Genomic DNA, 6,423 nt, shown 5'->3' with positions numbered 1-6,423 from the left:
AAAAGCACATAAGGCATAATTCCAGGTTAACAGTAAAATATTTAACCTCATGATGCTAAATGACATAATACAGTCATTCATGAAGAATGTTCCCTTTCTCTGTCTCCTTCCTTCACATAAGCCTCTACCAGGCCTGTGCTTATGTACACCGTGAGTCATGTGATAATCTTTATGCGATTTGCGACACACACACACACACACACACACACAGTACAGTAACAGGAGAGGAGAGGAGAGGAGAGGAGAGCCTTTAGTCATGTCATGGGTTTTGTGAGTCTGATTCAGTTCCATGAAATCATGAGACCTGGAAAGGAAGAAACCACAAGACTTCCATTAGCTGCACAATCCAACTCTTCTCTGCCATTAAAAGGAAAAGTCTGAGTGGCAGGATGCTGAGACTTCAGCCAGTTGACAGGTTTTTGAAAGCTGTATCCACCACAAAAGTCAACTCACTAATCCAAATTATATTTGCTAGAATAGCTTTATCAGTGGTTTCTGGAGTTATTGTCTGTTTGACAGATTATTCGCTCTTCAAATCTTTTATTTTCAGGCTTTCGGGTGTGACAGTTTAATCTGCACACTACATGTGATAACCACACTGCACAGGAGAAGAAAGTACAGTACAGTAAAAGAGGGTGAGACGAGACAAGGGTCTTATCTCTCAGCCTTTTCCAGTGAAATCAGCTTTGATTCAGCCTCACAGCCAATCCTCTTGTTTCAGATTGAGTCCCAGAAAACACTAACAGTCACTTGGCAACGTGGTGGTATAATGCCACGGGGAAGGGCTTGTAGATAACCTGTTGTTTGGATGGATAAGCTTTCAGCAGTTGATTCAATCACAGTGACATACAAATCGCTCCTGACTTAGTGGCTCTGTGATTCATTTAGAGGCCAGGAGTCAAGGACCATGACTCAGGCAGGGCTGATCAAGCAGTAATGTGATTAAATCACATCCTCTTCTGAGCTGCAGATTCCTCATGGGTCAGCAGCTCCAAGTGGGTGAAAAGGAAAGGAAGCAGCTGGTCCACCAGGATGGATTGTTATTTTTATTTTTCCTCTGTGTCAAGCACTTCCTTGTGGACAGGAATATAACTGTTCAGTTCAGAGGAAATATTATTCTTTTAAATTCACGTCCCGGCAGCCACTCCTTTAAGTGGGCTGCACTCATTGTAGTTTTCTCTGATTACAGCAGTTAAGCCTCAGAGTGCTTTTTTTCTAAAGATATTTATTAGCAACAGGCTGTTTTACACCAGCTGCTTGTGGACGTGACTCATGGAGCACAGCCTCTGGAGGAGCTTTACATAAGAAACCTCAGGAAAGGTTGGAGGAGCAGAGTGTGACCTGCCTCACAAGCTCACTCTGCCCTCTGCTGGCGGCCGCTGCTATCAGACACACACTGTAGATAATTATAAAGGTGTTTGTGTGGTTTTATCTCATTAAGGTGCAACAGCTGTGACACCGATCCTGACATCATGACGTGCCTTATTTGCCGACTTGGAACGAGTTGCCAGGAAACGAGGAGGAAGTGTTAAAATGTTTACTGGCTGCATATGACCTGGTACACACTGTACGTGAGGCTTGATTTGATTTGAGGACACAGAGTGGGACAGACAAACATTATATACATTATACACACTATATGTAAATTATAGCAGTTAGTTTAATGATACGCAATAAGATTTTATTTTGTAAAATATTTCATTCTGTGAATGTTGTTTTGAATTTCACCCAAAAAAATAAAAATAAACCAAAAATAAAAGTAAAACAAGTTTTGTACTTTTTCACTGTGACAGTCTGATTACATTGTAATTTATTTCATTTTGTTTTAGTATTTAGTTCAGCAATTTGTTACAGTGAATATACAGTGGCAAATAAATAAGTCCCTCTGTATTTCCTTATGATAATAATACCATATTTCACAAAGCTACAAAAAACAAAGAGCAGAGTGAGGAAAAGCCTCTCTCTGTGGGCTGATGTCAGTAGATAAAGTCTAAACCTTTTTCCTATGGAAATAAAAAAATAAATTGCCTGCTTTACATTTAGATACTTTATACATCGCCTGAGGTTTGTTATTCCCACACAGTCTGTCTTTGATGTCTGTGGAGCACAGACAGGTGAGAAAGGAGAAAATAAACTGTTTCAGGGAACTGGGGAGTTTCAGTGGCTGAGAAGCAAAAGGAACACTAAAAAATATGGTTCCCGTCACATAGATCAGTGTGGACTCATGCATTATGGATACTAGTTGTATTTCTGTCCTTGCTGCTGGACAGATGAGAAATATTTACCCAGAGTGGCTCCAGTTTCCTCCTCAGCAACAGGAGCTCTCACTTAACACACCCTCTTAATACAGACTTAGTCTTTGTTTGAGTAGGTAACTTTATAATATCATAAATGAATGAATCATGTTTTTACAGGAGCTCTGCTGTTCACATGACCTGAATACACAGTCCCACCTGTGTGATGCTTTGGCCTTGGTAGAACGTGTTTTGTTTTGTTCTGTACTGAACTCAGTCTTCATAAAACCATGACAAATAATACATTGTTTGAAAGCTGTAAGTCTCTTGATTCTTATCACTATATCATATCAGTGCAACAGCTGTTGACACAGAGGTGGTTCGGACTTGTGGCTGTGGCTCCACAGTGTTTACTACAGGCCTTTTATTCCCTTTGTTATGCCACTGAAACCAGCGAGGCAAACAAACTTACATTTCTATCATGTTTTTGCCTCTTTAACTTTGATTCAGTATCACTTTTTACTCATTCTGACTTTCTAGCTATAAAGTTTAAAGAGTTATCTTTCAAAGGAGACCAGGATTATGACTGTAATCAAAAGGGTTGCAGAACAGTAACGTTTTTAATTTCTTTTGGGCTTTGCAGGTTAAACCTCTCAATTCCCAAATTCTTCACAGTTGGTTTTTATTTGATTAATAAAAGAGCCTCCAATTTTGAGATTTCTATGAATTAATACATATTTTTATTATGTGTTTATGATTAGTAGTCAGTCTGCATATACAAAACAGAGAAATAGGAATAAAGGAACAGATTCCCAAAGTGTTTTTATTGCTACTAAAGGTGAGTTATGGAACTATTCCATGTTCTCACATAATCTTTTTCCTTTCAACACCATTTCACATGCATAATTCAAAGTATGGCAGTGTCATTGTATTACAGTGATCCAGCCTTTATGGCCAGGACAGCTGTGCTGATAACATACTGTATGTTATTAATCTACTTTTCTTTTTAAACAGAGGGATCCTTATCACTGTCTTTTATTCTTTTGATAGACTATTTTCATGTGATTACAAGACTGTGCATGTTCTGTGTCTTACCACAGGTATTGTCTGTTTTATCTATTTCAGTCCTCAGACACTCAGGGTCATTTCTCCTCACAGTATAATCCAAGTGTCATTGTTAAGGCTTCCCAAAACTCAGCTGAACAGACAGGCCTTCGAGAACAAAATGTGTGTAAACGACTCTATGAAACGACATGGACTGCTGCAAACTGAAGAATGAAAACGAATAGTTAAACGTGCTCAACTTCAATCATGTGATGTGATAAGAAAACAGAGAGTCAACCTGCAAATTGAATGTTTATGACTCTCAGCAGAAACAGTGGTTTTGTGTGAAACTAAACTTAAAGGTTGACTGATGGATTGTCATGCTAAACTGTGCTAATGATAGACAGTTTGTGTGGCTCCTTCAGTAAATTCATGCGTCACTAGAATAATCCAAAATCACAGGGAGGGAAACTAGTGTCCAGTATGACCAGTAGGAGGCAGTGTGGTATTCTGGTTCACTGTAGATTAACGTCTGGCTCCGCCTCTGGTCAAAACCAAGTATATGTATACTGTATGTGTGTATGATGCATGTTCATTCATGTGGAAATGAGAAAAGTTGGGAAAAGTTATTTATTTTAGTTATTTTTACATTTTTAGTTTATTTATGATACATTGACTGGTTCTGGTAAAACCCAGTTGAGGATCTAGAGCTGTTTTACCTTGTTTTCCTCAGTGAATTCAATTTTGCAAACCTTAGCCTTCCATCAGGACATCTTACTGTATTGAATCTTGAAGAATCAGGGGAGGAAGAAATGTCAGAAAAGAAAAGAAAAACATTGAATATTATTGGAAAGTATGAAAATATAAAAAACTGAATACATCCCATAATGTCCTAATTGAGTTGAACATTTTAAAGATTGAATAGAATTTCTTTGTTGAAGTGTCTAGAAGGAGACAGTAGAATAATAAAGAATGTCAATGTATGTAGTTTAGCATCAACAACGCTGTGAGAAGTAGCTGTTTCTAATGGCAATGATTACAGTGTGCATTAGCACAGACCATAACACACACTCGTTCACACCTGCAGTCCCCCATCAAAGCACTCTGTCATGCTACACTTGCTGAGCTATTTCCATAATTGATTTACAGAATAAGACTTGTCTCCTGACAGAGGAAACACTGAGCCACTGAACTGTGCGAAGCTTCCTAATGGAGAAACCCTTTCATGGCTGCCACAGTAGTTTGCCATTATCCACAATATCAATGTGTGTCACTCAGTTTTAGTCAATTCTATGAAAGGCTGTTAGACCAAAACTGAATACTTCACTTGCACATACAAATATACTGGTACCAAGCACTTGCACATACTGTACATGCATACTATCAGGCATATACTGTACATGTATACATACAGTTATGCATGTGTAGGGCAGTAGCCTAAATAAGCCACTGGGTGTCACAGTTTATTCCCAGGTGAATCCCGGTTTTGGTATGACCGCTGTGGGACACCGTAGTTTTGAGAAGCGTTCCGTGCGGGACGCCATCTTGGTTTAATGTTTTCTTCGCTCACGGTACAAGGTAAGCAGTGTTCACAGCAGCCTGTAACATCTTAAAATAGCTTCATTTAACTTTCAGTCTGTCATGGGTTTGAGACGTGAGCAGTTGTATTTCCTGTCTTAAGCTTGTTCGTAATATTGGCTAGCCGGCTAGCTTTCTGTTCCTCACTGCAGCACTCGAGAAGTGGAGATGGTAATCTGGTTGATTACAAGTACACATGCTATTCATCTGCTAATTACCTAAGCTTAAATGTTAGTGATGGCTTCTCTCTCTATTGCTCGGTGTTTCAGAAACTTCAGTGTAAAAGATTGTGATGTCCGATGTTAGCGGGTCTTAGCGGGTTTTTTGACCAGTGGAGTGGACCAGTGTTTATTCTCTGAGCCTCTGGTGACTCGGTACCAAGCTAATTGCTAATAGTTAAACGGCTAACGGTAACGTGTGCTGTTGGCCAGGTAAAATGATAATGGAAAATAATTCCAAACGGCACTTTTGCTTTTTTCATTTTCAACTAAAACGGGTTGAGAAGGTCCTTCAGCAGCAGCACAATTTAGTTTTATGCTGGCCATACCAGCTCAGTATTGTGAAAGTCAACTACCGTTGGGGAGGGATTGTGTGCCTGTCTGCAGTGGTGCTGTATGAAGTTGTGTGTCAACTGGAGAAGGTTAAGACAGCACCCTTGATGTCGATAAGGTTGCACATGAATATCTAATCCGATACAAATTTTTAATACTTACTCATACACTTATTTTCACATTATGCATGCATATCTACCTACGTGTTTATGAATACGTATGTATATATATATATAGCATATGTATGTATGTACATGCATAACTTTATGTATGTATATACATGGTTGTATGCATGTATGTACAAGTGCTTAGTACCAATATATATCAGGGTTTTCCTGCATAGAGAATTCAAATTTCTGATACTTGTTTTCTCGGAACTCGGTGGATTTGACGTTCGTAACTGCAATTGCGTCTGTACGCCACTATGGCAATGTAGTGGCGCTGTATCGTAATCTGTGCATCAAGCGGAGCCATCCGAAATAGGCAAAGAAGAAGAATACGAACGCGCTGGATTTTCTGCCTGCAGAAGGAAGCGGCGACCTGATTTGAGTGCAGACAGCATTAGTTCTTCTAATACGGTTAATTTGTTAGGACTGAAAGTAGGCCACGTTCTCAGTCTACAACCCATTCCCATATAGGCTCAAGTTAGGGTGCTAATGATTTTGAGCTTGTAAAGTGATGTTCACAAATAATTCTGAAGTTGGTAATTGTAAATTAACCTTTGTAATCCTGTAAAATAAATCTGCATGAGAAACAATTGTGCTTGTGGCAAAGAGATTTATGTTTGTGTTAAAAAAATGGTGTGATTAAAGTGTGCATCTGTGATGAGGTTTCACAAAGACACTGAATGATGAACTGCTTTTGTTAATGTGTACAAATACAGCGCTCAAAGTTCCCACACAGTGTTTGACACCGTAGTTACAAGTACAAATTTTGACGACGTTTTTACACGTGAATCTGATTTGACAATGACAGTCCAATCACAGAGTCCACCTTTTTAAAATCTTTCCAGGATT

The sequence above is a fragment of the Seriola aureovittata genome, chromosome 18 (assembly GCF_021018895.1).
Source record: "Seriola aureovittata isolate HTS-2021-v1 ecotype China chromosome 18, ASM2101889v1, whole genome shotgun sequence".
NCBI classification, from domain to species: domain Eukaryota; kingdom Metazoa; phylum Chordata; class Actinopteri; order Carangiformes; family Carangidae; genus Seriola; species Seriola aureovittata.
Note: the sequence above shows the minus strand (reverse complement) of the source record.